Source organism: Chiloscyllium plagiosum, chromosome 3, assembly GCF_004010195.1.
Source record: "Chiloscyllium plagiosum isolate BGI_BamShark_2017 chromosome 3, ASM401019v2, whole genome shotgun sequence".
NCBI lineage: Eukaryota > Metazoa > Chordata > Chondrichthyes > Orectolobiformes > Hemiscylliidae > Chiloscyllium > Chiloscyllium plagiosum.
Genome location: NC_057712.1, coordinates 75,503,851 through 75,509,881, shown reverse-complemented (window position 1 = coordinate 75,509,881; position 6,031 = coordinate 75,503,851). Strand labels below are relative to the sequence as shown.

General features: G+C 48.9%; 1 protein-coding gene across 6 annotated transcripts in view; it reads right to left on the bottom strand.

Moving 5' to 3' along the window:
- Positions 1-1,783, bottom strand: part of LOC122545653 (5-aminolevulinate synthase, erythroid-specific, mitochondrial-like) — a 74,930-nt gene extending 73,147 nt beyond the window's left edge. For 3 of the 6 annotated variants that reach the window (XM_043684621.1, XM_043684617.1, XM_043684610.1), the window contains exon 1: positions 1,652-1,783. The gene's annotated coding sequence lies outside the window, so the exon portion shown is untranslated. The remainder of the gene's footprint in view (positions 1-1,651) is intronic. The other 3 variants (XM_043684633.1, XM_043684637.1, XM_043684641.1) reach the window with 2 other exon arrangements.
- Positions 1,784-6,031: the final 4,248 nt, after the last annotated feature.

The window sequence follows — 6,031 nt, the reverse complement described above, 5'->3', positions numbered from 1 at the left end:
AAAAAATGGAAAACAGGGGAGAAGGGTAGCAAAAGGGGAAGAGGAGGGGAAAAAGGTGATGAGAGAGTGGGGGGAGCGAGAGATAAGAGAGACAATCAAGAAGTAAGAGGTACAGAACAGTGAAAAAAAGTATTAAGAAAAGATAAATAAAATAAATGAAATAAAATTACGGAGCAGAATGAAAACAGAGGGGTCGGGATGGGAAGTTGTTGAATTCAGTGTTGAGGCCGGCAGGCTGTAACGTGCCGAGTCGGACTTTCAATGGAACGTTGCAGCAGGCCAAGGACAGACATGTGGGCATGGACCTGGACCTGATTGCGCGCAGATCGAAGGGGCAGTTAGACTCGAAACGCCAGCTCTTTTCTCTCCTTACAGAACCTGCGGAGATTTTCCAGCATTTTTTTTCCCTCTTTGGGGTTTTTAAACTGACTATGACAGACGGCCAGTCTTAAAGGAGTGAGAATGCAGCGAGGGGGAGCAACAGTAAATATGCAGGGTGGAGATTGGAAAATGTCGGTGAGTGTGTACTGGAAGGGTATGAGGGAGTGTAAAAACCAGAAGGTGGGTACTGCAGATGCTGGAGATTAGAGTCAAGATCCGGATGGTGCTGGAAAAGCGCAGCAAGGTCAGGCAGCATCCGAGGAAAATCAATTTACCGATTCCTGATGAAGGGCTTTCGCCCGAAATGTCGATTTTCCTGCTCCTCAGATGCAGCCTGACCCGCTGCGCTTTTCCAGCACCGCTCTAATCCTGAGTGCAACCCAGGACTCTGGTTGCGGTGCGAGTGTAGCAACGAGGCAGCAAGCACGGTGGCTCAGTGGTCAGCACTGCTGCCTCCCAGCGCCAAGGACCCGGGTTCAATTCCCGCCTCGGGGCGACTCTCTGTGTGGAGTTTGCACGTTCTCCCCGTGTCTGTGTGGGTTCCCTCCCGCAATGTGCAGGTCAGGGTGGATTGGCCGTGCTAAATTGCCCCGTAGTGTTAGGTGCGGTAAATATAAGGCCGGGGAGTGGGTTACTCTTCGGAGGGTTGGTGTGGACTTGTTGGGCCTGTTTCTATACTGTAGGGAAACTAATCTAAAGGGACAGCTAGTATCAGTGTTCTCAAGATTGGATAAGTGCTGCATCATAGTGTAGACTCAAAACGAGTGAAATTGGAACCTGCTATGTACTAGTCCTGGTGCAGACCAAGTGAGTCTTTCTGCTGACCGAAGTGAGGGGCTCCTGTACTTTCTCTGGCTTGCATTGACCTTAAAAGCCCTATTTACCAGGTACCTTCAGGGCATCCTGTTACCACAGTTTAAAGGCCTCATAAAGCCAGCACTCAGAAAACCCAACTGGTCCTGAGAGGTCAGCGGTCTCGCGGCTGACTGAATTCGGCAACCCCCCCCCCCCCTCCCCCAATTCCCCCCCCCGGATTTCACCCGACAGTGAGCAAATCCATTTCCATCGACAAAGAGGAAGCCTTTGTGCGAGCCTGACTGTCTGGCTAGGATGAACTGGGAGGCACTTGCTGCACCTCTTGAATTGAAGCTCACAATTTCCGACTGACTTACGAAAAGTTGCACTCTTCAGAAAGAACACAAGGGCTGCTGGGTTCAATTAACGCTGCGACAGTCATTATACAGAGGTCTCACGCCACTAAATCTCTTACCTGTCAAAAGATCCACAAATTCAGCTTTGTTGCCTGTTGTCCTGCACTGAGAACGAACATTCAACGATCAGGAAAATTGGAACAAAACTTTGTTTCAGCTCCGGGAAGCTGCTGCGGTTGGGTGGAGTGGAGTTTCTCACTTGTCAGCTATTGGTTCCCCGTAGAGCGCTGGGGAGGCTCAGATAAGGAGCTGGGGACACGCTCAGAGTGTCTGATAGATGCACGCACGGACCTGCTTGAGGGAGGATAAGATTGGGAAGCAGGTATGGGCTGTGGGCTGGACAGTTCTGAAGTGGTACAGAGAATGCCATGTTTGAGAAATCTAAGAGGTTGGTAATTATTGTGCAATGTCACTGGCACAGGAGTAGAATTTGATCGTGTAACCATTTAATTAGAAAGTACATAGAACATAGAACATTACAGCGCAGTCCAGGCCCTTCGGCCCACAATGTTGCGCCAACCTGTCATACTAATCTGAAGCCCATCCCAACTACACTATTCCATGTACGTCCATATGCCTGTCCAATGGTGACTAAAATGCACTTAAAGTTGGTGAATCTACTACCATTGCAGGCAAAGCATTCCATACCCTTACTACTCTCTGAGGAAAAAAACTACCTCTGTCTTATACCTATCTCCCCTCACTTTAAAGTTGTGTCCCCTCGTGTTTGCCGTCCCCGTACTTGGATAAAGGCTCTCCCTGTCCGCCCTATCTAACCCTCTGAATGTCTTGTGTGTCTCTATTAAGTCACCTCTCAGCCTTCTTCTCTCTAACGAGAACCGCCTCAAGGCCCTAAAGTATGGAATTGAAAACTAGCATCTGCATTTTTTTTCTAAGATTCCCTACAGTGTGGGCCTTCAGCCCAACCAGTCCACACCGACCCTCCGAAGAGTAACCCACCCAGACCCATTTCCCTCTGACTAATTCACCTAACACTACGGGCGATTGTAACATGGCCAATACACCTGACCTGCACATCTTTGGACAGTGGGAGGAAACCGGAGCACCCGGAGGTAACCCACGGGGAAAACGTGCAAACTCCACACTGACAGCCGCCCGAGGCTGGGATCGAACCTGGGTTCCTGGTGCTGTGAGGCAGCGGTGCTAACCACTGAGCCACCGTGCTGCCCCAATAGTGTCTCTGAAATTATTACCGTAATTGATTAGAATCCCTACAGTGTGGAAACAGGCCCTTTGGCCCAACAAGTCCACACCGACCCTCTGAAGAGTAACCCATTCCCTTACATTTACCCCTAACTAACACAATGGGCAATTTAACATGGCTATCTTTAGAGAGAATGTGCAAACTCCACACAGACAGTCGACCAAGGTGGGACTCAAACCCAGGTCCCTGACACTATGAGGCAGCAGTGCTAACCACTGAGCCACCGTGCCGCTATTGTTAACCAGCCTTAGCTGGTTAGTGGTCGGCTTGTGGTACTTTGCTTAGAGTGGTACCTTAACTGAGGTAAAGTTGAAATTCACACAACACCAGGTTAAGGTCCGCCAGGTTTATCTGGAAGTACGGGTGCACCAATCCTTTATCCGAAACCCTTGGGGGCCAGTTGTTTTCCCAGGTTTCGGAATAAATGACATTTTCACAGTGAAGTGCTACCGGACAGCAGGTCCACTTGTGACCAGTATGAGCGCTCAGACAGGATTGACACCTGCCAGTGCTAGGCCACACCGCCACTGAGTGGGTGCAGAGTTGGGCCGCGCGTTGGCACGCCAAACAACCTTGTCAGCACACAGAAAAAGAAAAACTCCGCAGAGAAAATTTCTGAGCTTTTTGAGTTTCAGATAAAGGATTGCGTCCCCGTGCAAGCTTTCGGAGTGCTGATATTTAAGGCTTTCCTCCAGCCAGGCTGCGTCATCAAGCCAGCACTCAAGAAGTCTCTCCGCTCCTGAGATCTGCGCTCCTGCGTTGTCTGAGCTGAGAGGCTAACCGCAGGCTAATCACGAGCAAGAAATTAGTTATGGGAGGAGGATAGCGAGGAATGTGAAATTGGATGGTGAGTGTTTTTATGGGTATTTAAAAGTAAAACAATTAAGTAAAATTAACCTTAGACCTTTAGAGGGTGAGAATGAAGACAAAGAAAAGACAAATGCATTGAAAAACTAGTATGCATCTGTCTTCGCTATAACACATTCCAATAAATAGCTGTAAATCAGCAATGAAATGAGGAGAGAAACTTAGCTGAATTTGGAAGCACAGGGAAGTGGTCATAAGCAAATTGATGGAGCCCTGGAGTGGCAGTTCCCTGGATCCAGATGGACCCCATCTTAGAACGTTGAAGGAGATTCCCAATGAGATAATGGATACTTTGGTGTGAATGTTCAAAGATGCCTTTCATTCAGGAAAGGTTCCAGCTGGCTGGAGGGTAGCATACATACCCCCCCCCTTTAAGGAACTGGGGTGCAGGAAACTATTGACGTGATAGCTGGAACGGAGAAGATGTCAGAGTCAGTTGTAATTGGGAAGAGTCAGCATGGGTTTTGTGGAAGGGATGTCATATTTAACCAAGATGGCGGTGTTCGCGAAGGGGTTTGGGGGTGGGCGACAATGCGCGAGGAAAGATGTTGCATGCCATAGTGAGGGTGACAGAGCTTCAGCCTTGTTGGGAGGTGAGTACTGAGGAAGAGATCTTGGATGTCGGTTTTGCTCACTGAGCTGGAAGGCTCACTTCCAGATGTTTCGTCACCCCGCTAGATAACATCTTCAGTGGGCCTCAGGCGAAGCAATGCTGAAAATTCCGACTTTCTATTTATACGTTTGGGTTTCTTTGGGTTGGTGATGTCATTTCCTGTGGTGATGTTATTTCCAGTGGTGACGTCACTTCCTGTTCCTTTCCTCCCTGGTAGATGGGTGTGAGGCATCAGGAGAAAGATGATGGCACTGACACTAGCAGAGTCGAGAATGTAATTGACCATCTTCCTGCGATGCTGGATATCCCTAAAAATGGCGGAGAGTGCTCGAAACCAGGTGGAAAACCTGGACCAGGTTGGCATGCTCTGCCATTTACCTCTGGGCCAGGGGAAGGGGAAGCTTCCCTTCAGCATCACCTTCGAACAGAACCCTCCAGGTACAAAGCAGGGCCCCCAATTTCCTACATCTGCCACGTCCGGAGCACATGTCGGGCGCTACACAAGGTGGTTCCAGGCAGGTAGTGCGTTTCCAGGTGTACGCCAGGCTTTTGAAGATGACGTGGATGCAAGGGATATTGTTGAAATCTAGCATATCCCAATAAACCGTTCCAAGAGTTGGCACCAGATGTGAAGGATGCCACAAGGTAAAGCAGGCAGTGAGTTTGGCAACATACAGTGAGGAAACATGCTACGTTTTGTGGTGGCAAACTCCCCCAAAATACTTGACACGACATGCTAAGACGCCAAAATTTCAGCCCAGGCGTATCTTTCCCCCACAAAGGTGATTCCTTGGTATTGCTCCAGAGGTTGGTCAGCTCAGTTGGCTGGTTTGTAATACAGAGTGATGCCGGGAGTATGGCTTCAATTCCTGCGCCAATCGAGGTTATCTTGAAGGACCCCCTTTCTCATCCTTTCCCCTCGCCTGAGGAAGGTAAACCACTTCCAGCTCTCTCTCTCTCTCTCTCTCTACTGAAAGAGCAAGCCTGTGGTCATGTAAGGCATTTTTACCTTTGGCATTGCTATGGGTTTGCCTGTACTTTTCCTGAAGTTCAAATTTCTTAATTTTTGATCCCTTTCTATTTCATGCTGCTTCTGGTCTTTATCATGTTGCTTTAACTGCAACTCAATCGTAAGTAACTCCCCACCTGGAACGCCTTTGTCCCCTATGTACATTCACCTAATCCCAAATATTGTACCAAGACCTCACTTAGCTTCACATAGACAGCTGGGAGACAGCACATCCTGAGTGTGTGTGTGTGTGTGTGTTTGTGTGTTCGTGTCTGTGTGTGTGTCTGTGTGTGTGTGTGTGTGTGTCTGTGTCTGTATCGGTCTGTCTGTGTGTCTGTGTGCCTGTGTGTTTGTGTGTGTGTGTGTGTCTGTGTGGGTGTGTGGGTGTGTGTGTGTGTCTGTGTGTGTGTCTATGTGGGTCTGGGTGTGTATTATCGAGTCAAACAGCACAGGAACAGACCAAAGGTAAACTGAAGGGACTGCGGAAGCTGAAACACAGGCAGAAGTTGCTGGAAAAGCTCAGTCGATTGGCAGCATCTGTAGAGAGCAATCAGAGTTAACCTTTCAGGCCAGCGACCTTTCGTCAGAGCAGACCCTTCGGTCCAACTAGCCCATGCCCACCATATTGTCAAACTGCCCTAGTCCCATTCGCCTGGGTTTGGCCTATATCCCTCGAAACCCCTTTCCTTTTTTCACTCATTTTTTACTTCTTCAACTGACTTTTT